We start from the raw sequence: 23,290 nt of genomic DNA, 5'->3' as shown, positions 1-23,290 counted from the left end.
GAGGACTAAATTAGGGATTGCATAGGGGTGGACAACCTCCAGCTGTTTCAAGACTACAACTTCCAACATGTACTGACAGACCGTGAATACTGGGAGTTGTACTTTTGCAACAGCTGGAGGCACACTGGTTGGAAAACCTTCAGGTTCTGTTACTTAACTCAGTATTTTCCAACCAGTGTGCCTCCAGCTGTTGCAAAACTACAACTCCCAGCATGTACTGATCACTGAAGGGCATGCTGGGAGATGTAGTTATGCAACAGCTGGAGGAAGGCAACTACAACTCCCAGCATGCTGAGACAGCTGATTGCTGTTTGGGCATGCTGGGATTTGCAGTTTTGCAACATCTGGAGGGCTACAGTTTAGAGACCACTGATGACACCCCTGGGCATTTGCGCGGGGTGCCTGCTGATCGATATCAGCAGTCACCGCGTGGCGGGGACCGAAATTCCCACGGGCGTACATTTACTTCCTGTGTCCTTAAGTACCAGGGTGTTAGGACTTAAGCGTACGCCCTGGGTCCTTAACTGGTCAAAAGGGTATTCCAGGAAAACACTTTTTTTTATATATATATCAACTGGCTCCAGAAAGTTAAACAGATTTGTAAATTACTTCTATTAAAAAATCTTAATCCTTTCAGTACTTATGAGCTTCTGACGTTAAGGTTGTTCTTTTCTGTCTAAGTGCTCTCTGATGACACCTGTCTCCTGAAACGCCCAGTTTAGAAGAGGTTTCCTATAGGGATTTGCTTCTAAACTGGGCAGTTCCCGAGACACGTGTCATCAGAGACAGAAAAGCACAACTTTAATCCTTTCAGTATTTATGAGCTTCTGAAGTTAAGATTTTTCAATAGAAGTAATTTACAAATCTGTTTAACTTTCTGGAGCCAGTTGATATATATATATAAAAAAGTTTATTCATGGAATACCCCTTTAAATATACTAATATGGTTAAAAACAGATTTTTTGTTAGACCTATAACTTAAATTTTTACGCTTAAGTTGTGGTATGAGGGCAAATTTTTTTTCATGGCCATCGGTACTTTTTTTTAATACCACATTTGCTTATATAAAACTTTTAATTAATTCTATGTTCATGTTTTTTGGTTTTTTTTGGAATAAAATGTAACAAAAAAGGCAGGAATTTTGGACTTATTTTTAATGTTAACGCTGTTCACACGATCGCTGATGTCCGCCATTACCAGCGGGTCCCTGGCTGCTGACAGCCGGGACCTGCCGTGCATGGTAGTAACATACAGTAGTTCATGAGGTTGAAAAAAGACAAGTCCATCAAGTTCAACCTATATCCCTAATGAGTCCCTTAGTTGCGTTATGTCTGGAGTGTGAATGTACGTCATGGTGAGTTAAGTACCACTGCACCATGATATATATGTCCAATGTCGTTAAGGGGTAAAAAAAAATAAAAAATACTAATTTTGTTATTAGAACAAAATTAGTATTTTTAAAGTTAATATTGCTCTATTGTGACCCCTATTTTTCCGTATACAGGGCTATAGGAGGGCTACGTGACTTAATACATTTTCATTTTTCTGGGATGGGATGTGACCAAAAAAAAAGCAGAAATTCTGGACTGATTTATTTTGTTACCTTTATACTATTCACCTTACAGGATCATTATTATATTTTTTATAGTTTGGACATTCACACATGGAGATACCACTTTTTTTCTTAATTTTTTTTTACACTTTTCATTTTAAAAAAAATATTGAGGGAGGGGCTTATTCACAGTATATTTTTTTTAATAACTACTTTTACTTTTTATGTCGTCACAGGGGACTATCTACAGCAATCATGAGATAGCTATTTTTGATTAGTCACTGAGAGATAGCCGCTGGCACTGGTATATCAATAGCTGAGCTAAAACAAAAGAAAGCAGCACAACCCAGTAAAATATGCAAATGATTTGGGTGCCAGCAAGACCCGCAGTCCAGGTCACGGTCTGCTGTTAAGCTAATAGCAAAGAGGTTCTGCAGCACTCCAAGGGTGAATTCAAAAGTGATCATCATCCCATGTAGGTTACACTGAGCAAGTACTCTCTGGGGTAGAGGTGGGGGAGGATAGTGGGATGGAGGTGCAGGACAGTCAGGCTGCTAGCTGGGTTACAGTCAGAAAACTGGGTAGAGGGAAAAGTGTCAGGGAGGCTAGTCCTGATCTGGCACACCCCAACAAGTTTGCACGGTTGGCAGATTAGGATGATACCATTTGAGAGCCAGTAGTACTGCAGCAAGATACTGCCTCTGACCGCCAGGGGGGTGTCTGCTCCAGTAAAGAGGGAAGGAGGAGTGCAGGGAAGGCCAGACAGGTACTGGTAGTGGGGGACTCAATTATTAGGGAGACAGACAGGGCGATCTGTCACAAAGACCAGGATCGACGAACAGTGTGTTGTCTTCGTGGCGCTTGAGTTCGGCACATAGCGGATCGGGTTGACCGGTTGCTGGGCGGGGCTGGAGAGGACCCAGCAGTCAATGTACATATTGGCAACAATGACAAAGAGGTAGGTGGACTGTCCATAAAAAAAATAAAAAAAAAGATTTCAGGGACTTAGACCGCAAGCTTAAGGCAAGGTCCTCTAAGGTAATATTTTCTTAAATATTACCTGTACCACGAGCCACACCAGAGAGGCAGCAGGAGATTAGAGAAGTAAACAAGTGGCTCAGAAGCTGGTGTAGAAAGGAGGGGTTTGGGTTCATGGAAAACTGGGCCGACTTCGCTGTCTGATACCGGCTCTACTGTAGGGACGGGCTACACCTCAATGGGGAGGGTGCAGCTGTGCTTGGGGAGAAGATGGCTAGAAGGGTGGAGGAGTGTTTAAACTAGGGAATGGGGGGGGGGGGGGTACCTACAACATAGAGGGGGAAGATAGTGTAAATAAAGAGGGGGGACTTATTACTGTACCTGGGGGTGGAGCGGAGGGAGGGGTTAGAAATCGATAATAGGAAGAAAAAAAAAACATACCTCTTTGAATTGCATGTTGACTAATGCCAGAAATCTGACCAATAAAACTGACGAACTGGAGTTCATAATGTCTGAGGAAAAATATGACATAGTGGGTATAACAGAGACTTGGTTGGACGATAGCTGTGACTCGGCGGTCAACATACAGGGTTATAGTCTATTCAGGAAGGATATGACAAAAGGGAAAGGGGGAGGAGTTTGTATTTATGTGAAATCGAGTCTGAAGGCCGCACTGCGGCAGGATATATGGAAGGGAGACGATAATGTGGAGGCATTATGGGTAGAAATATATGAAGATTAAAAAAAAAAATTCTGGTAGGGGTTTGCTATAAGCCACCAAACATAATAGAAGAGGCAGAAGATCAATGACTGAGACAAAGCAGCAAATCAAAATGAAGTGATAATAATGGGGACTATAACTATCCTGATATAAACTGGGAGACTGAGACCTGTGAATCTCATAAAGGAAAAAGGTTTCTGACTATAACTAAAGACAATTATATGTCCCAAATGGTGCTGAGCCCGACCAGAGGGGGCGCCCTACTAGACTTAATATTAACCAACAGACCTGACAGAGTAACTAATGTGCAGGTAGAAGGACACCTGGGAAATAGTGAACATTATATAATACATTATAACTTGTTCTTCAATAAGGGAATCTCTCGAGAGGCCACAAAAACAATGAACTTTAGGAAGGCAAAGTTCGATCAACTCAGAAAAGCCCTTAACCTCTTAAGTACACAGGGGTACCTGACCGTCCTGCGCCCAGTCCAGGTATTTAAAATGGGGTCATGCCGGGACCCAGCATCATACCGGGTCGGTCCCGGCTGCTAATGATAGCCGGGACCCTGGGCTAATAGCGAGCAGCACAGATTGTTGTGCCGTGCGCTATTAACCCTTCAGACGCGACAATCAATGTTGATCGGCGCGTCCAAGACAAAAGTAAAAGCTTCCCGGCAGCTCAGTCGGGCTGATAGGGATTATCGCGATAAAATCGCAATGTCCCGATCAGCTAGGACGCAAGCAGAGGCCCCCTCACCTTGCTCCGTCATGTTCGATCAGCATTCGATTGCTCCATGCCTGAGCTACAGGCTTGAGCAATCGGGCCCCTAGAACGCTGAGCCATGCAAAGCTATGGCTTTGCAGTGATCAGCATAAAAGATCAGTGTGTGCAGTGTTACAGCCCCCTATAAAAAGTTAAAGGTCATTTAACCCCCTCCCTAATAAAAGTTTGAATCACCCCCTTTTCCCATAAAAAAAAAAAGTGTAAATAAAAACTAAACATATGTGGTATCTCCGCGTGCGTAAATGTCCAAACTATAAGAATAAATTGTTAATTAAACCACTATCGCGCAGATGTCCGCCATTAACCCCTCAGATGCCATGATCAATACAGATCACAGCATCTGCGGCAGTGCAGTCACTAAAATGGATGATCGGATCGCCCGCAGTGCTGCCGCGGCGATCCGATCATCCAGAATGGCAGACGGAGGTCCCCTCACCTGCCTTCCACGAGTCTTCTGCTCTCGTCTGCGATCGAGCAGACCAGAGCAGAAGATGACCGATAACACTGATCAGAGCTACGTCCTATGCATAGTACTGAACAGTATTAGCCATTGAATGACTGCTATAAATAGTCCCCTATGGGGACTATTAAAGTGAAAAAAAAAGAAGAAAAAAATTAAAAAAAAAATAAAAAATTAAAAAAAAAAGGTGAAAAACCCCTCCCCTAATACAAACTTAAATTGTCCAATTTTCCCTATTTCACCCCCAAAAAGTGTATAAATTTTTTTTTTTTTTGTGTCGCCACGTGCGTAAATATCTGAACTATTAAAATAGAATGTTAATGATACCGTACGGTGACCGGCGTTAACATAAAAAAAAAGTCCAAAATTGCTGTTTTTTTTAATAAATTTATTCCCCCAAAAGAACTTGATAAAAAATGTATTAAAAGTTTTATATAAGCAAATATGGTATCAATAAAAAGTACAGATCACGGTGCAAAAAATGACTCATACTGCCGCTCATACGGAAAGATGAAAAACTTATAGGTCTTCAAAATAGGGGGATTTTCAACGTACTAATTTGGTTAAAAAGGTAGCGATTTTTTTCAGCGCAACAGTAATACAAAATATGCAATCATGAGTATAATTTTAAATTGTATTGACCCAAAGAATAAAGAGCACGTCATTTGTACCGTACATTGTACGGCATGAAAACGAAACCTTTCAAAATTTGCTAAATTGCAGTTCTCTTTTTCATTTCACCACACAAATAGTATTTTTTGGGTTGCGCGATACATTTTATGGTAAAGTGAATGATGGCATTACAATGGACAACTGGTCCCGCAAAAAACAAGCCGTCATACTAGTCTGTGGAAGAAAATATAAAAAATTAGTTATGATTTTTTGAAGGCGAGGAGGAAAAAACCAAAACGCAAAAATTTCATTGTCCGAGTCCTTAAGGCCCAAACGGGCTGAGTCCTTAAGAGGTTAACTATATAAATAGCAAAAAGGTAAAAAATGAAAGTGTTGGCCCTTTAAAAAAACAATAAAGTAATTATCAACGGGAATCAGGAAAAAGCTAATATATTAAACAGTTAAATGAAATGCCAGGTGAAATACAGAGATAAGGTAAACTCCCCAGTACAGGTCACCTGTCTAACCCAGGAAGAAGTACAGTGCCGCCTACAAAAAATCTAAATAGACAAATCACCAGGTCCAGATAGCATTCACCCCTGTGTTCTAAAGGAATTAAGTAATGTAATAGACAGACCCCTATTTTTAATATTCAGGGACTCTAATACAGGGACTGTTCCCCAGGGCTGTATGAGGACTCTTTTTGCGCCATTATAGGTCTTTTAATGGTATCACTTACGTATGTGAGTCTTTTTTGGTCGCATTTTATTGCTTTTTGTTGGGATGTGATGTGACCAAAAATTGTGAAGTTTGGTATATGCATAGATCTAGCACTGATAAGTGTTAGGGTGCATTCACGATTTTGTATACGGTTCTGTATATGAAAACCATACACAACTGTATAGCAATCCGTTTACGTTGACCTCGCATACAAAAACATACAAAATAAGATGTATCCGGTTGTGTAAGTTGTTGCACTTAAACTGTGTGTGTTTTTTTGCTGTGCACAAAACTGTAGTCAACCATGGCTTTGTGGACAGTTCGGTCCTGTTTTTCTTTTTACAAAGGTTTGTGTCCTTTACAAAAACTGTATACAGATTTTATAACATTGTAGTCAATGGAAACCGTACTGAGCACCTGATTACATACAATTTTGCCTGTATAGATGTAGAAGGAAGACCGGAGGAGTGCCTCGTGAGTTACCTTTGGAAGGCTTGGCTCCTTTGGTAGAGATCTCTCATCTCTAGAGTATGTGCAATGTCAGAATTGTCAAACGGCCCCTTACCTTGTTCTAGAGATTTAAGTACATATCACCCCTAATAGTGGGGTCTCCAGATGTCGTGGATGAAGCTGCAGCCTGAAGGTCACAAAGAGGGACGTACCCAACCTGTCAGAATGCAGTAGACGTATCAGAAAGAAGGCCCTATAATAGAAGCCCGGCACTGCTTTAATTGAGGGTATAGCCAAGATAAATTCTCTGGATGCCAAGGTATTTTCGAACCCCAAAGGTTTTATTGAACAAACACTGCATGCATACAGGCGATATCACCTGTATGCATACTGTTTGTGTTCAATAAACACTTTTGTGATTCAAAAATACCCTGGATAAAGCAGTGCCTGGTTTCCATTATAAGGTCTTCTTTCCGATACTTCTACTGCATACAGTTTTGTCAGTTTTTGAGGGATAAGTTTTCCAAAACAAAATCAGATTTAAAACCGTATGGTTATCGTGATTTAAATGTAGCCTTACTTGCAATCTACTTCTCTGGTCTGCTCAAAGGAAGACTAAAAAGGAGAATAACACAGGAGCTGGTAAGCAGAGCTACGGCGTCCATCTTAACTCATCTGACCGCCACTATCTATGAGGTCCTATACTGTTGACAAGCGGCTGGCTGGTTCTGATCACCATGTCGGGAGATGTACGTCAATGTGCGTTAAGTACTAGGGCACAACTATGTACATATAAGTTCGTGTTCTCTAAGGATTAAAACCTGATTATGGGTGTGTCACTGTTTTTATGACAAAGCAGCTATCATTTTTTTTTTATCCTGCATAACCCCATTAACTCAATTGTGTAGAAACAGAATTATGTCAGACTTTCCTTGTGTATCTGAGAAAAATAAATGGCCACCAGAAGGAGTGCTAATATATGCTTTAAAGGGAACCTGTAACCAGTTTAATGTTGCCCAAACTGCAGGCATATAATTGGTGCAGGTAGCGTGATCCCAGCACTATGATATACGCTAAAATGCCATGGCGTTTTAGAGAAAACATCTTCAAATTACTGCTGTGGTCACTGAGGTAAGTCCCAACACCTACTCTACAACCTTGCAAGTGCTGAGTGAGGTGTCTCTATATACACAGATTAGAGATGCATCCCACTGCATTAGCCGTAAGGCTTTTAACTTTTTAGATCCTGCAATCAAGAGACCTAAATCAGTTAAAGCACTGGTGCTAGTGGGTTAGGGGGGCTGATCGGGATCACCACGTGGTCTTGATCAGCTGACCTGATGGCCAGAGGGCCCGTATGTTATTATCTACACCGTATTATCTACATAATATAAAAAGTGTTTTGCAAATGAAAGTGCCCATTTAAGGGGTTAAAAAATTATTTCTCTAAAATGCCAGGGTGTTATGCGCTGCCCGTCGTTTAGACAGCAGAAAACTAGTGCCAAGTTTAATTTCACTAATTTAAGCAAATGTTCAGAAATGACCAACGTTAACTGAAGGCTGGAGCCCAGAAGACAAAGCAAAAAGGTAGAAACAGCCGTATGTTCAGTAGAACAGCCTAATTAAAAATGAATAAGAAAAAACATTTGCATAGTCCTGCATGGTTATTGTTTCAATTATGTAGCTCAAGTGTATGTTGAGTAAGGATGCCAAGTGGTATGGTGGCATTCTCCCATAGTAAAGCTGGTTCTCTATCTGCCTGTGACATCCAAAAGACAAAGTGATTTACTTTAGGAGAATATTGCATATTATCTTACTTTTCCTGATAAAGACACGAGTTTTCCTTCCCTCCCTTGCAACCTTTTATCTCTCTCCATGTCTTAGTTAGGTTCCGGGATAGTTAAAGTGACTCATTATTACAGTGTAACACCACCGATCCGTATCTCAGCTTCCTGTACCACTATAAGTACGACATTGGTGGCTTAGTGAGCCTCTATGCTCACTAAGTAGTAAGTAACACCTGAATTTGTTTTTTAGTGGAGTTAGGCTTTAAAACCAGATCAAATACCACAAACTGATAGCCTAATGTGTAGATGTTTATCTCTCACTATGGGGCAATGTCATTAAGAAGGATCAAGCTGTGTTCTTTATGTCTTTCACACAGAATCAAATGCAAGTGTTCCGGAGAAGGGAAGCATTTCCCTGTTTTATGATGTGAAAACTAGTTAAAGGAAAGATACTTTGGACTATGGAGAGGGACCACTGATAATCGGAAGAATGGATTTCTGAAACATGCCCTCAGTGGAAGCATAAAAGCCAAAGCCTTCAGGCTTATGCAAGACCAAAGTAAGCAAAAATAATGCATGAGTTATTAAACTAGAAATCAAAGGCAAGAGCAATCATGCTTCAAGTTCCTTTTTTACCCAGAGAAGGGGTGAATTAAACGCTACTAACACAAACCAGCAATGAGACGTTCAAGTCAATTAGGAGGTGTACAAAGTTTTGGATGGTAATGAGTACCGCATTTACACACGGTTTGGACAAAGTGCACCATAAAGCTCTGAAAAACTAATCTGTTATCAGTATTCGCCCATAACATGCACCTTACAGATAACTCATTTAATAGAAAATGAGCACAGGAGAGAGACAACAATGTCTGCTTAAAATGGCAGATTACCAGATTTATAGAATTCTTGTAGAAAAATAAATACAAAACATATGACTGCACCAGTTCCCTGCTTTACTTAGTGACCGTGGCTGGAGTTTAAACAAGGCATCAAATGACTGAACACAAGACCTGGGACCTGGCCCCACACACACTACTCAAAGAACAGTTTATTTTTTCTGCTTCAGCAGTGTATTTCTTGTGCCAACATGTACTATGACAAAACTGTTACCGAAAGTGTACTGAACTAGATCATTAGATCATAATCGGACACAAGGGCAGAATTAAAGAAGACAAACAGAAAACCCTGGGATTGTGCAGAATGGAAGATCTTAATATGAACTGTGAAACTTCTATTTACTGTAGTTGTTTTTAGTCTATTATTTATGGTTACTAAATGACAACACCACATTATGGTTTAAATACAACTTATGCACAATTATATGGTTTGGACTGATGTGTAAAGGCACCCTAAGGCTATGTTCACTCAGAGTTCACACGCACGGACAGCCATAGTTATTTTTCATTGTACTAAGCATACATATTAAATATGCCAGAGTACGTGACATCTCACTTACCCCAAGCTATGTGGACCGAGGTAATAGAAGCATATTACATAGTATAACTTGGCATTATGGGATCAAAAGGGTTAAGTAAAGAAATTCCTGGAATATCCCATGTACAGTATTCTGTGCAGATTTGATGCACAGGATTTGAAGCTGTTATCAGTCATTTCAGTTTACAATGAAATCTGCACAGAAAATCCTGCGCATCAAATCTGCACATAAAATATGTGCAGAATACTGTACGTGTGAATAGACCATTAAAGGGGTACTCTACCCCTAGACATCTTATCCCCTATCCAAAGGGGGTCCCGGGCATTCTACCATGCAGCACCCACCTGTAAACAGCTTCCGAAACAGCAGGAGGCACTCAGGCTAATACCATCCTGACCACGGGGGCGTAAGATCGTGATGTCACGACTCCGCCTCCGTGGTCAGGATGATATTAGCCTGAGGGCCTCCAGCGGTTCCGGAAGCAGTTACAGGTAGGTGCCGCATGGTAGAATGCGGGGGTCCCCAGCGGCAGGACCCCCGCGATCAGACATCTTATACCCTATCCTTTAGATAGGGGATAAGATGTCTAGGGGTGGAGTACCCCTTTAAGGTGCCACAGAGAAGCTGTCCACATGTTGGTTCTAGTTAAAAATAGTTTTCTCCATAAACAGCACTGGAACATATTAGAACTCTAATGTGACAAGCCTTTGTTATTCCTTTTAGAAATGTATTCACTCAGAGAGATTGGTACAAGGGACGCCTCCTAGTTCCGTTGGAAAGATAATTGAATGTATTACTGTGCAGGCAATCACTGCTATAAGTGTTGTCCTGATTGGGGGTGGGGCTTCCCTGCAGATAATATCCAGATTGAGGGCGGGGCTTTCCTGTAGGAGATTTCCTGATTGGGGTGGGGCTTTCCCTCAGGCTTCAGATACAGATTTTGCGCCAAGGTACCACAGCAAATTCTGGGGATTTCTACTACAGAACTTCACCAAATATTTCACAAATTACTACAAGTGGTTAGTAAGTCCGTGGGAACGTACAGATCTTTTCACTTCTGTTTCTAATAGCCTGTGAAAACTGTATTTCTGGTCAGACAGCAGTCTTAACCCCTTAAGGACTTCGCCCTTTTTCACCTTAAGGACTCGGCCGTTTTTTGCACATCTGACCACTGTCACTTTAAACATTAATAACTCTGGAATGCTTTTACTCATCATTCTGATTCCGAGATTGTTTTTTCGTGACATATTCTACTTTAACATAGTGGTAAAATTTTGTGGTATCTTGCATCCTTTCTTGGTGAAAAATCTCCAAATTTGATGAAAAAAATGAAAATTTAGCATTTTTCTAACTTTGAAGCTTTCTGCTTGTAAGGAAAATTGATATTCCAAATACATTTTTTTTGGATCACATATACAATATGTCTACTTTATGTTTACATCATAAAATGTATGAGTTTTTACTTTAGGAAGACACCAGAGGGCTTCAAAGTTCAGCAGCAATTTTCCAATTTTTCACAACATTTTCAAACTCGATATTTTTCAGGGACCAGTTCAGTTTTCAAGTGGATTTGAAGGGTCTTCTTATCAGAAATACCCCATTATAAAAAGTGCACCCCTCAAAGTATTCAAAATGACAGTCAGTGTTTTAACCCTTTAGGTGTTCCACAGGAATAGCAGCAAAGTGAAGGAGAAAATTCACAATCATTTTTTACACTCGCATGTTCTTGTAGACCCAATTTTAGTATTTTTGCAAGGGGTAAAAGGAGAAAATGTATACTTCTATTTGTAGCCCAATTTCTCTCGAGTAAGCACATACCTCATATGTCTATGTAAAGTGTTCGGCGGGCGCAGTAGAGGGCTCAGAAGGGAAGGAGCGACAAGGGGATTTTGGAGAGAATTTTTTTCTGAAATGGTTCTTGGGCGGGCATGTCACCTTTAGGAAGCCCCTAGGGTGTCAAAACAGCAAAAAAAAAAAAAAAAACACCACATGGCATACCATTTTGGAAACTAGACCCCTCGGGGAATGTAACATGGGATAAAGTGAGCCTTAATACCCCACAGCTGTTTCATGACTTTTGCAAATAAAAAAAAAAAATTTTTTTTTTTTACCTAAAATGCTTGTTTTCCCAAAAATTTTACATTTTTAAAAAGGGTAATAGCAGAAAATACCCCCAAAAATTTGAAGCCCAATTTCTCCCGATTCAGAAAACACCCCATATGGGGGTGAAAAGTGCTCTGATGGCACACTACAGGTATCAGAAGAGAAGAAGGAGTCACATTTGGCTTTTTGAAAGCAAATTTTGCTCTGGGGGCATGCCGCATTTAGGAAGCCCCTATGGTGCCAGGACAGCAAAAAAAAAAAACACATGGCATACTATTTGGGAAACTAGACCCCTCGGGGAACGTAACAAGGGGTTAAGTGAAACTTTATACCCCACAGGTGTTTCACGACTTTTGCATATGTAAAACAAAAAATTTTTTTTTTAATCTAAAATGCTAGTTTTCCCAAAAATTTTTACAATTTTAAAAAGGGTAAAAGCAGAAAATACCCCCCAAAATTTGTTAGGCAATTTCTCCCGAGTACGGCGATACCCCATATGTGACCCTAAACTGTTGCCTTGAAATACGACAGGGCTCCAAAGTGAGAGCGCCATGCACATTTGAGGCCTAAATTAGGGACTTGCATAGGGGTGGACATAGGGGTATTCTACGCCAGTGATTCCCAAACAGGGTGCCTCCAGCTGTTGTAAAACTCCCAGCATGCCTGGACAGTCAGTGGCTGTCTGGTAATACTGGGAGTAGTTGTTTTGCAACAGCTGGAGGCTCCGTTTTGGAAACAGTGGCGTACTAGACATTTTTCATTTTTATTGTGGTGGGAGGGGGGCTGTGTAGGGGTATGTATATATGTAGTGTTTTTTACTTTTTATTTTATTGTGTGTTAGTGTAGTGTAGTGTTTTTAGGGTACAGTCGCACGGACGGGGGTTCACAGTAGTTTCTCACTGGCAGTTTGAGCTGCAGCAGAAAATCTGCCGCAGCTCAAACTTGCAGCCGGATGCTTACTGTAAACCTCCGCCCATGTGAGTGTACCCTGTACGTTCACATTGGGGGGGGGGAAGACATCCAGCTGTTGCAAAACTACAACTCCCAGCATGCGCTGACAGACTGTACATGCGGAGAGTTTTAGTTTGGCAACAGCTGTAGGCACACTGGTTATGTATCACTGAGTTTGTGACCTAACTCAGTGTTTCACAACCAGTGTGCCTCCAGCTGTTGCAAAACTACAACTCCCAGCATATACGGTGCATGCTGGGAGTTGTAGTTTGAAACAGTTGGAGGCACACCGGTCGAGAGACACAGTTAGTTAAAAAAAAAAAAAAAAGCCATCGGGCATGCTGGGAGTTGTAGTTATGCAACCAGCAGATGCACCACTACAACTCCCAGCATGCACTTTAGCTGTTTGTGCAAGCTGGGAGTTGTAGTTTCCATAGAAAAAATGTGCCTCCAGCTGTTGCAAAACTATAAGTCCCAGCATGCCCATAAGGGAATGCTGGGAGTTGTGGTGGTCTGCATCCTGCTGTTTCATAACTACAGCTCCCAGCATGCCCTTTTTGCATGCTGGGAGCTGTTGCTAAACAACAGCAGGAGGCTGTCAATCACCTACAACTGCTGCTTCCCAGGTCAGTCCCTCGCCGCCGCTCCTGGGGCCCCGATCCCAACAGGGACGCCGGGGATCGGTGTCCCCAGCTGCCGGGGTCCACGTCCCGCACCCGATCACGTCCTCCGGAAGAGGGGCGGAGCGGGTTGCGGGGGTGACACCCGCAGCAGGTGCCCTGATTGGTCGGCCGACGAATCAGGGCGATCGTGAGGTGGCACCAGTGCCACCTCACCCCTGCTGGCTATGGCTGTTCGGGGCCTGACAGCCCCGATCAGCCAGTATTTCCGGGTCACTGGAGACCCGATTGACCCGGAATCGCCGCAGATTGCTGGGCTGAATTGTCCAGCGATCTGCGGCCATTGCCGACATGGGGGGGGGGGGGGACATAATGACCCCCCTGGGCGACATGCCGCAATGCCTGCTGAACGATTTCAGCAGGCATCCGGCTCCGGTCCCCAACCGGCTAGCGGTGAGGACCGGAATTCCCACGGGCGTATGGATACGCCCTGCGTCCTTAAGGACTCGGAATGCAGGGCTTATCCATACGCCCTGCATCCTGAAGAGGTTAAAAGGGTTATCCAGGAAATTATTATTATTACTTTTTTTTTTTATAAATCAACTGGTTCCAGAAAGTTAAACAGATTTGTAAATTACTACTATTAAAAAAATCTTAATCCATTTAGTACTTATGATCTGCTGAAGTTAAATTGTTCTTTTCTGTCTAAGTGCTCTCTGATGACACCGCTCTCTGAAATGGTCCAGAGTAGAAGCAAATCCCCATAGAAAACCTCTTCTACTCTGTGCAGTTCCCGAAACAAGCAGAGATGTCAGCAGAGAGCACTCTTGCCAGACAGAAAAGAACAACTCCACTTCAGCAGCTGATAATTATTGGAAGGATTAAGATTTTTTTATAGAAGTAATTTACAAATCTGTTTAACTTTCTGGAGCCAGTAGATATAAAAAAAAAATTTTCCTGGAATACCCCTTTAACCCCTTAAGGACTAAGCCCATTTTTCACCTTAAGGAACAGAGCGTTTTTTGCACATCTGACCAGTGTCACTTTACGCATTAATAACTCTCGGATGCTTTTATTTATAAATTTGATTCTAAGATTGTTTTTTCGTGACATTCTACTTTGTTAGCGGTAAATTTTCGGCAATACTTGCATCATTTCTTGGGGAAAAATTCAAAAATTTGATGAAAAAATTGAAAATTTAGCATTTTTCTGACTTTGAAGCTCTCTGCTTGTAAGGAAAATATACATTCCAAATAAATTATACAGGGTGGGGCATTTATATGGATACACCTTAATAAAATAGGAATGGTTGGTGATATTAACTTCCTGTTTGTGGCACATTAGTATATGTGAGGGGGAAACTTTTCAAGATGGGTGGTGACCATGGCGAACATTTTGAAGTCAGCGTTTTTGAAGTTAGCCATTTTGAATCCAACTTTTGTTTTTCAATAGGAAGGTCATCTGACACATCCAACTTATTGGGAATTTCACAAGAAAAACAATGATGTGCTTGGTTTTAACGTAACTATATTCTTTCATGAGATATTTACAAGTTTCTGACCACTTATAAAATGTGTTCAATGTACTGCCCATTGTGTTGGATTGTCAATGCAACCCTCTTCTCCCACTCTTCACACACAGATAGCAACACCGCAGGAGAAATGCTAGCACAGGCTTCCAGTATCCGTAGTTTCAGGTGCTGCACATCTCGTATCTTCACAGCATAGACAATTGCCTTCAGATGATCCCAAAGATAAAAGTCTAAGGGTGTCAGATCGGGAGACCTTGGGGGCCATTCAACTGGCCCACGATGACCAATCCACTTTCCAGGAAACTGTTCCTCTAGGAATGCTCGGACCTGCCACCCATAATGTGGTGGTGCACCATCTTGCTGGAAAACTCAGGGAACGTGCCAGCTTCAGTGCATAAAGAGGGAAACGCATCATCATGTGGCAATTTCGCATATCCAGTGGCCTACATGATCATGCGTTTCCCTTTTTTTAAGTGGTAAGTTTTCAGTGTTCTATAATGCATTGATCAGAGACTGTGCCTATATACAGCATTGATTTTGAAAATGTTCATTTCATCACCAGATTCAGATCCGTCTCTGCTTTAGAAGCCATGATACAGTATATCCAGAAGAAGCTCCCCTAGTGGTCTGAAACCATCATCATTGAGCACCCCCGCAAATACCTACCACCCATTGTCTTGTTTTTGTTCCACCTGTTGTCCATGTGAAATAAAAAGGCAACAATAACTACAATATTTGGGAGTGCTGCATTCTTTTCTTCTGCTAGTGAATATTGTAAAGTGTGGTGTAGATGATGATACACATACTGGTCAGTAATTGAATTACTCATGAGACTACTGCCAGGTGAGTAATACTCTAACCATTCGCTATTGCTATGTGGCTGTCTCCCAAAGAGAAAAAGTTTGCAGGAATCTATGACCTACAGACTACATTCATAGGACAGCCACCTACCCACAGCACCCATCCAGCTTTTAGGCCTGTTATTACTCACTGAGATGCAATCTGTAATGTAATGTGCCTGTAACCAATGAAAGTTTATGGAGGTGGTATGATATTTCTTAATGGCAAGCACAGTAAAGCCTCATTTTTTTCTATAAGAACATGTCTTTGGTTGCTCAGTAGGCTATACAGTAAGGGTGTTATAATGTGGAGAGATTATATATATATATATATATATATATATATATATATATATATATATATATATATATATATTTATTAGGGCTGTCCCGATACCATTTTTTTTTTTAAGAACGAGTATGAGTACCGATACTTTAATTCTAGTACTCGCCGATACCAAGTACGAGTACTTTTATTTTAACACCTTAAGGACTCAGGGTTTTTCAGTTTTTGCACTTTCGTTTTTTCCTCCTTACCTTTTAAAAATCATAACCCTTTCAATTTTCCACCTAAAAATCCATATTATGGCTTATTTTTTGCGTCACCAATTCTACTTTGCAGTGACATTGGTCATTTTAACCAAAAATTCACGGCGAAACGGAAAAAAAATAATAATTGTGCGACAAAATCGAAGAAAAAACGCCATTTTGTAACTTTTGGGGGCTTCCGTTTCTACGCAGTGCATATTTCGGTAAAAATTACACCTTATTATTCTGTAAGTCCATACGGTTAAAATACTACCCTACTTATATAGGTTTGATTTTGTCGCACTTCTGGAAAAAATCATAACTACATGCAGGAAAATGTATACGTTTAAAAAAGTCATCTTCTGACCCCTATAACTTTTTTATTTTTCCACATACAGGGCGGTATGAGGACTCATTTTTTGCGCCATGATCTGAAGTTTTTATCGGTCCAATTTTGTTTTGATCAGACTTTTTGATCACTTTTTATTCATTTTTTAATTGTTTAAAACGTGACCAAAAATACGCTTTTTTTGGACTTTGGAAATTTTTTGCGCGTACGCCATTGACCGTGCGGTTTAACCCCTTAAGGACCGTTTTTTTGTTTTTTCGTTTTTGCATTTTGGTTTTTTGCTCCTTGCCTTTAAAAAATCATAACTCTCAATTTTGCACCTAAAAATCCATAAGATTGCTTATTTTTTGCGCCACCAATTCTACTTTGTAATGACGTCAGTCATTTTGCCCAAAAATCTATGAAACGGAAAAAAAAAATCATTGTGCGACAAAATTGGAAAAAAAACGTAGTTTTGTAACTTTTTGGGGCTTCCGTTTTTATGTAGTAAATTTTTCGGTAAAAATGACACCTGATATTTATTCTGTAGGTCCATACGATTAAAATGATATCCTACTTATATAGGTTTGATTTTGTCGTACTTCTGGAAAAAATCATAACTACATGCAGGAAAATTAATACGTTTAAAATGGTCATATTCTGACCCCTATAACTTTTTTATTTTTCCGTGTATGGGGCGGTATGGGGGCTAATTTTTTGCGCCGTGATCTGAAGTGTTTAACGGTACCATTTTTGCATTTATAGGACTTATTGATCGCTTATTATTCATTTTTAAATTATATAAAAAGTGACCATAAATGCACTATTTTGGACTTTGGAATTTTTTTTGCGCGTACGCCATTGACCGAGCGGTTTAATTAAGGATATATTTTTATAATTCGGACATTTCCGCACGCGGTGATACCATATATGTTTATTTTTATTTACACTGTTTTTTGTTTATGGGAAAAAATACTTTTAATAGGGGAGGGGTTAAATGATCTTTATTCACTTTTTTTTTGCAGTGTTATAGCTCCCATAGGGACCTATAACACTGCACACACTGATCTTTATCATTGATCACTGGTTTCTCATAGGAAACCAGTGATCGATGATTCTGCCGCTTGACTGCTCATGCCTGGATCTCAGGCACTGAGCAGTCATTGGGCGATCGGACAGCGAGGAGGCAGTCCTGTCCTGTAAGCTGTTCGGGATGTCGCGATTTCGCTGCGGCTATCCCGAACAGCCCACTGAGTTAACCGGCACTTTTTACTTTCGCTTTTAGCCGTGTGGCTCAGCTCTGAGCGCGCGGCTAAAGGGTTAATAGCGCGCGGCGCCACGCGCTATTGGCGGCGGGTCCCGGCTTCACTATGACGCCGGGCCCGCCGTGATATGATGCGGGGTTACCGTGTAACCCCGCGTTATCACGGGAGCAGGACCAAGGACGTACCGGTACGTCCTTGGCCCTTAAGGGGTTAATTAATTATATATTTTTATAGTTCGGACATTTACGCACGCGGCGATACCACATGTTTATTTTTATTTACACTGTTTTATTTTTTTTTAAGGTTGATTAAAACTTATTAGGGAAGGGGTTAAATGACCTTTATTAACACTTTTTTTGCAGTGTTATAGGTCCCATTGGGACCTATAACACACACATGCTGATCACTGGCGTGTATTAGCACGCCTGTGATCAGTGTTTTCGGTGCTTGACTGCTCCTGCCTGGATCTCAGGCACGGAGCAGTCATTCGATCGATCGAACACCGAGGAGGCAGGTAAGGGCCCTCCCGGTGTCCTCTAAGCTATTCGGGACGCCGCGATTTCACCGTGGCGGTCCCAAACAGCCCGATACTTTCACTTCAGAAGCGGCGGTCAGCTTTGGCTGCCGCTTCTAAAGGGTTAATACCGCACATTGCCGGGATCGGCGATGTGTGGTATTAGCCGCGGGTCCCGGCCATTGATGAGTGCCGGGACCGACGCAATGTGATGTCGCAGCCGACCCAGCTTCATATCGCGGGAGCCGACGCAGGACGTAAATATACGTCCTGCGTCGTTAAGGGGCTAAAGGGAATCTGACACCAGGGTGACCTGGTTTCTGGCGCTGTTTACCATGCTGATATGTGGGTTCCTTATTGTGTACAATGGAGGCAGCTGCTGTAGTATGAGACAAGATTTCTCTCTTCTCCATTGGACATAACAGGGTATTTGCATTTGCAGGAAAACCAATGTCTCCGGAGCGATTGGGCTGACATTCACATGGTGAGCAGCGGTAGAAACCGGGTCACCTGCACTATCCACCTATAAATTCAAGTTAGTGCTGGTGACTCTGCTGTAAGATTGTCTTTAATAGTAGGTAGTATCCCCTTGTAGGTAGTATAGATAGTTGCAGACATTAGTAGCAGCCCCTCTGTAGACCGCATCCCCCCTTGTCCCCCCTGTAGACAACAGCCCCCCCCTTGTAGACAACAGCTCCCCCCCTTGTAGACAGCGACCCCCGTGTCCCACTTGTAGACAGTGCCCCCCCCCCCCCCTTGCTTGTAGACAGTGGGCCCTGTCCTTGTAGACAGGGAGCAGGCCCCCCCCTTATATAGACAGCAGCTCCCCCCCCCCCTTATATAGACAGCAGCTCCCCCCACCCTTTATATAGACAGCACTCACCTGCGGCTGTCCTCGGGTGTTGTCGCTCCGCTGTCCCGTTCTCCCGATCGCATCATTGCATCCTATGGAGGAGCATGTGACATACACGTCACTCTGCTTCCTCCATAGCGTTACGCTGGGCGCATATACACACACACACACACACACACACACACACACACACATATATATATATACACACATACATACACACACAGTGTCATGGCCATAAAATGATGGCACCCCTGAAATTATCCAAGAAAATGAAGTATTTCTTACAGAAAAGGATTGCAGTGACATGTTTTGCTATGCACATAGCAAATTAGACAATGTCACACCAAACTCCAAAAATGGTCTGGACAAAATTATTAATATCAATAAGCTTCTTACACCTCTCAGCCGGAATGTTGGACCACTCTTCCTTTGCAAACTGCTCCAGGTCTCTTATTGGAAAGGCACCTTTTCCCAGCAGCATTTTTAAGATGTCTCCACAGGTGTTCAAAGGGATTAAGATCTGGACTCATTGCTGGCCATTTCAGAAATCCCTCCCATTGTATGTGTGCTTAGCCCACACTGGAGGTAACTGAGGAGCAATCTGCAAGTCGGACCTAAGGTTGCCGTAATTTGGTTCCTGGTTTTATTTATCTGGCCAGATAGGTCCCGCACCATTTGAGAAACCTTGGCGTGGCGTGCGGGCTCAAGTGTGTCCTTCATATAAGGATATACTGGCTAATGTCTCAATTTTACATCAGATTTGAGGAATAGCTAATGTCATTGTTTACATTAACCACAGTAGTGAAACCACATTGTGATCCATAGGTGCAGGTCCTCCACTCCAACGTAGGTGCACAACTGCACTTTGAGTTGAGTACCTTGTATCACCTTAGACCACGTCAATGTAATTGTTTTTTCCACTTCAGAACTCTCCAGCACTTTGTTGCCATCCATTTCTGGGATCTTTTTGACGTACCTTTGGGGTCATTGTCCTGCTAGAAGACCCAAGATCTCGAACGCAAACCCAGCTTTCTGACACTGGGTTGTACAGTGCGACCCAAAATCCGTTGGTATTCCTCAGACTTCATGATGCCTTGCACACATTTAGGGCACCCAGTGTCAGAGGCAGCAAAACAACCCCAAAACATCATTGAACCGCCACCATATTTCACTGTAGGTACTGTGTTCTTTTCTTTGTAGGCCTCATTCCATTTTTGGTAAACAGTAGAATGATGTGCTTTACCAAAAAGCTCTATCTTGGTCTCATCTGTCCACAAGACTTTTCCCCAGAAGGATTTTGGCTTACTCAAGTTCATTTTGGCAAAATGTAGTCTTGCTTTTTTTATGTCTGTCAGCAGTGGGGTCCTCCTGGGTCTCTGTCAACACTTAAATGAAATGCTATTGCAAGAGAGTTCGTCCTGACACTGATGCTCCCTGAGCCTGCAGGACAGCTTGAATATCTTTGGAACTTGTTTGGGGCTGCTTATCCACCATCCGGACTATACTGCGTTGACACCTTTCATCGATTTTTCGCTTCCGTCCATGCCCAGCGAGATTACCTACAGTGCCATAGGTTGCAGACTTCTTGATAATGTTGTGCACTGTGGACAACGGCAAATCTAGATCTCTGGAGATGGACTTGTAACCTTGAGATTGTTGATATTTTTACACAATTTTGGTTCTCAAGTCCTCAGATCGTTTTCTTCTCCATGCTTAGTGTGGCACACACAGACACACAATGCAAAGAATAAGTGAACTTTCTATTTGCTTTTCCCCCCTCTTTTTTGGTTTAGTTCCAGTATACAAGGGAATAAATAGGTGTATAGCAAAACATGTGTTACTGCAATCCTTTTCTGTGAGAAATACTTAATTTTCTTGAAACATTTCAGGGGTACCAACATTTACGGCCATGACTGACATATTTTATACACACACACACATACATATACACACACACACATACGAGTGCATTTACAAAAAAAAATTTGATCATACAACCCCAACATCTTAACTCTAGTTAATGTCCCTGCCTTCTGAAGAAAAGCCCTGAGCGAGCAGTGTTTGAAGGCAGCAACCATGTGTTCTTATCCTGGAGAACTTGTTTCACATTCAGCCAGTAGAGTGTATTCCTACACATTCTTATACTCAGCACTCACAGTTAGGCTAACTGTTGTTTTTAACATGCAAATAGAAGAAAACTTCTAAAGACAACATGTAAGAGTACAACGCATTCAATCAATTTGGACACAATTTAAACACATTTTATTTAAAATGGTTACGAGCAGTGACCGTTTTCATCTCTAAAGTCACAGCAGTGAGCCAAAGCAACACACCATCACTGCATTTTACTGGCAGTCAGGTTCACTGCCAGCTCTGAATCACTGCCATAACAAGATCCAAATAACATCACAGCTGCAACTCAGCCTTGTCTTGCGCAGCCAGAAACTACTGGACGATAACAGTACATTATGTCTGCCTTTTGGTACTGTGCAATGTCGGAACCCAGAACAAAAACAAAAAGGTGAATAAAAGTTCTAATAAAAGGTCAAATATTCACTTAAGAGTAATTTATCCCCCCTTACCTCATTAATAGGGGAATGTGAAGGATGGGTGTGTGCGCGCGCAAGTGTGTACAAACATACACACACACACACACACTACTAGCGGGAAAAATGCATATGCTCACTAGGATCCACTCCTTTCCACTTCCTATTCCTCTTGATACATGCAACGGCACCCCACAGAGTATTAAAAAGGACATTCAGAAAGGTGTTTCACAGCAAAGTGAAGGAAAAAGTGAAAAACTTAATTTTAACAAACAGAAAAAGCAGCACAAATGTCTCTCGAGTGTGGAAATACCCCACTCGGTCGCAAAACAGGGCTCAGGAGGTAAGGAGTAGAGATGAGCGAAGTTAGTGATTCGATTCGTCACTGACTTCTTGGCTCGGCAGTTGCTAACTTTAGCCTGCATAAATTAGGGGGAATGACTATATGAGGGGGACGACTATAAAGTTAGAGGCTACTATATGAGGGGATTTGGCTAAAAGGGGGGAGGATGGTAATATGAGGGTACTGGGCCATATAAGGGGATTGGGCTATATGAAGGGAATGGCTATAGGAGGCGGATTAAGCTGTATTTGGGGGGGGGGGGGGGCAGCTATATTAGGGGATTGAGCTGTATGAGGGGGAACAGCTATATTAGGGGATTGGGCTAAATGAGGGGGGGGGCTATATGAGGGGATTTGGCTAAATGAGGAGGGACGGCTATATGAGGGTGGGGGGGGGGGGGACAGCTATATGAAAATTATTCAGACATTCCCCCCATATAGCCCATTCCCATCATATTGCTAATTCCCCTCCTATAGCCCCATCCCCTCCATATCATTAACTGTTATGAAATGGTTAAATGGGGAAAAAACTAATTCCTTCTTCCCTATTTTATGTACCTGGCTTGCACACGCTCTTACTCTATCCAATGCGGCTGTACCATAGAGTGCTAGGAGGAAGAGCATTCCCTCCCAGCGCCAGGCACTGCTGAGAGACGCTGACTCATGCCGACGACAATCTCCTGGGACACCGGAGCGCCCTGCACATGACACTGCTTGGGAAAATGGGAAGCGGGCGAGCCCAAGCCAGAACAGGTGGTAATCACAAAATTTCCACAGAAGCCGAATAGACATATCGTGCAGGCCTATTTTCCACTGCACAGGTATTAAAAACTCTCCCCCTATGTCTACTTCATATAAAACTGGGCGGCTCCTCCCTTTGCCTAGCATAGGGTCAGAGGGTATATTAGCCATCAGTTAGTGTTTAGGACCTAAGGCAGTCAATAGCGCTGGTTGAGACTCATGAGTGATTTGTAAATGAGCCGTTCACTAGAAGAGGATATTGAAGGCACACAAACATGAACCTATGAGTTCACCTGCTTGTCCTCCTATGTTCTTTCTGCATTTGTTCTGCCGACAGCTTTTTCCAATCACCCCATACACAACATTTGGTGCAGCCAAAAATGTGTTCTCAATTGAGAGAAAAAAGGTAAGCTAGTGCAGAAAGCCCTGGTGGCAGCTTATCTCTCCGAAAATGAAAGTGTTGGGTGGTTGAACATGTCCAATCCCTTCCACCCCTAAGATCATCTGTCACGGAGAGTAATGAGGCCCCATACACACATCAAAATTCAACTGAACTCAATGGTGAGATGAGTGTCTTAAGTGTATGGGGACCTTAATTGATAGACCGAACAACACACTTTGGCTA

General features: G+C 42.2%; 1 protein-coding gene across 3 annotated transcripts in view; it reads right to left on the bottom strand.

The window, feature by feature from the left end:
• The window catches only part of ATRX (ATRX chromatin remodeler), a 252,284-nt gene that overhangs the window by 67,838 nt on the left and 161,156 nt on the right, over window positions 1-23,290 (bottom strand). The gene's annotated exons all lie outside the window — the stretch shown is intronic.

This window comes from Hyla sarda, chromosome 9 (genome assembly GCF_029499605.1).
Source record: "Hyla sarda isolate aHylSar1 chromosome 9, aHylSar1.hap1, whole genome shotgun sequence".
NCBI classification, from domain to species: Eukaryota; Metazoa; Chordata; class Amphibia; order Anura; family Hylidae; genus Hyla; species Hyla sarda.
The sequence above is the reverse complement of the archived record's forward strand: the minus strand, read 5'-3'. Positions and strand labels throughout refer to the sequence as shown.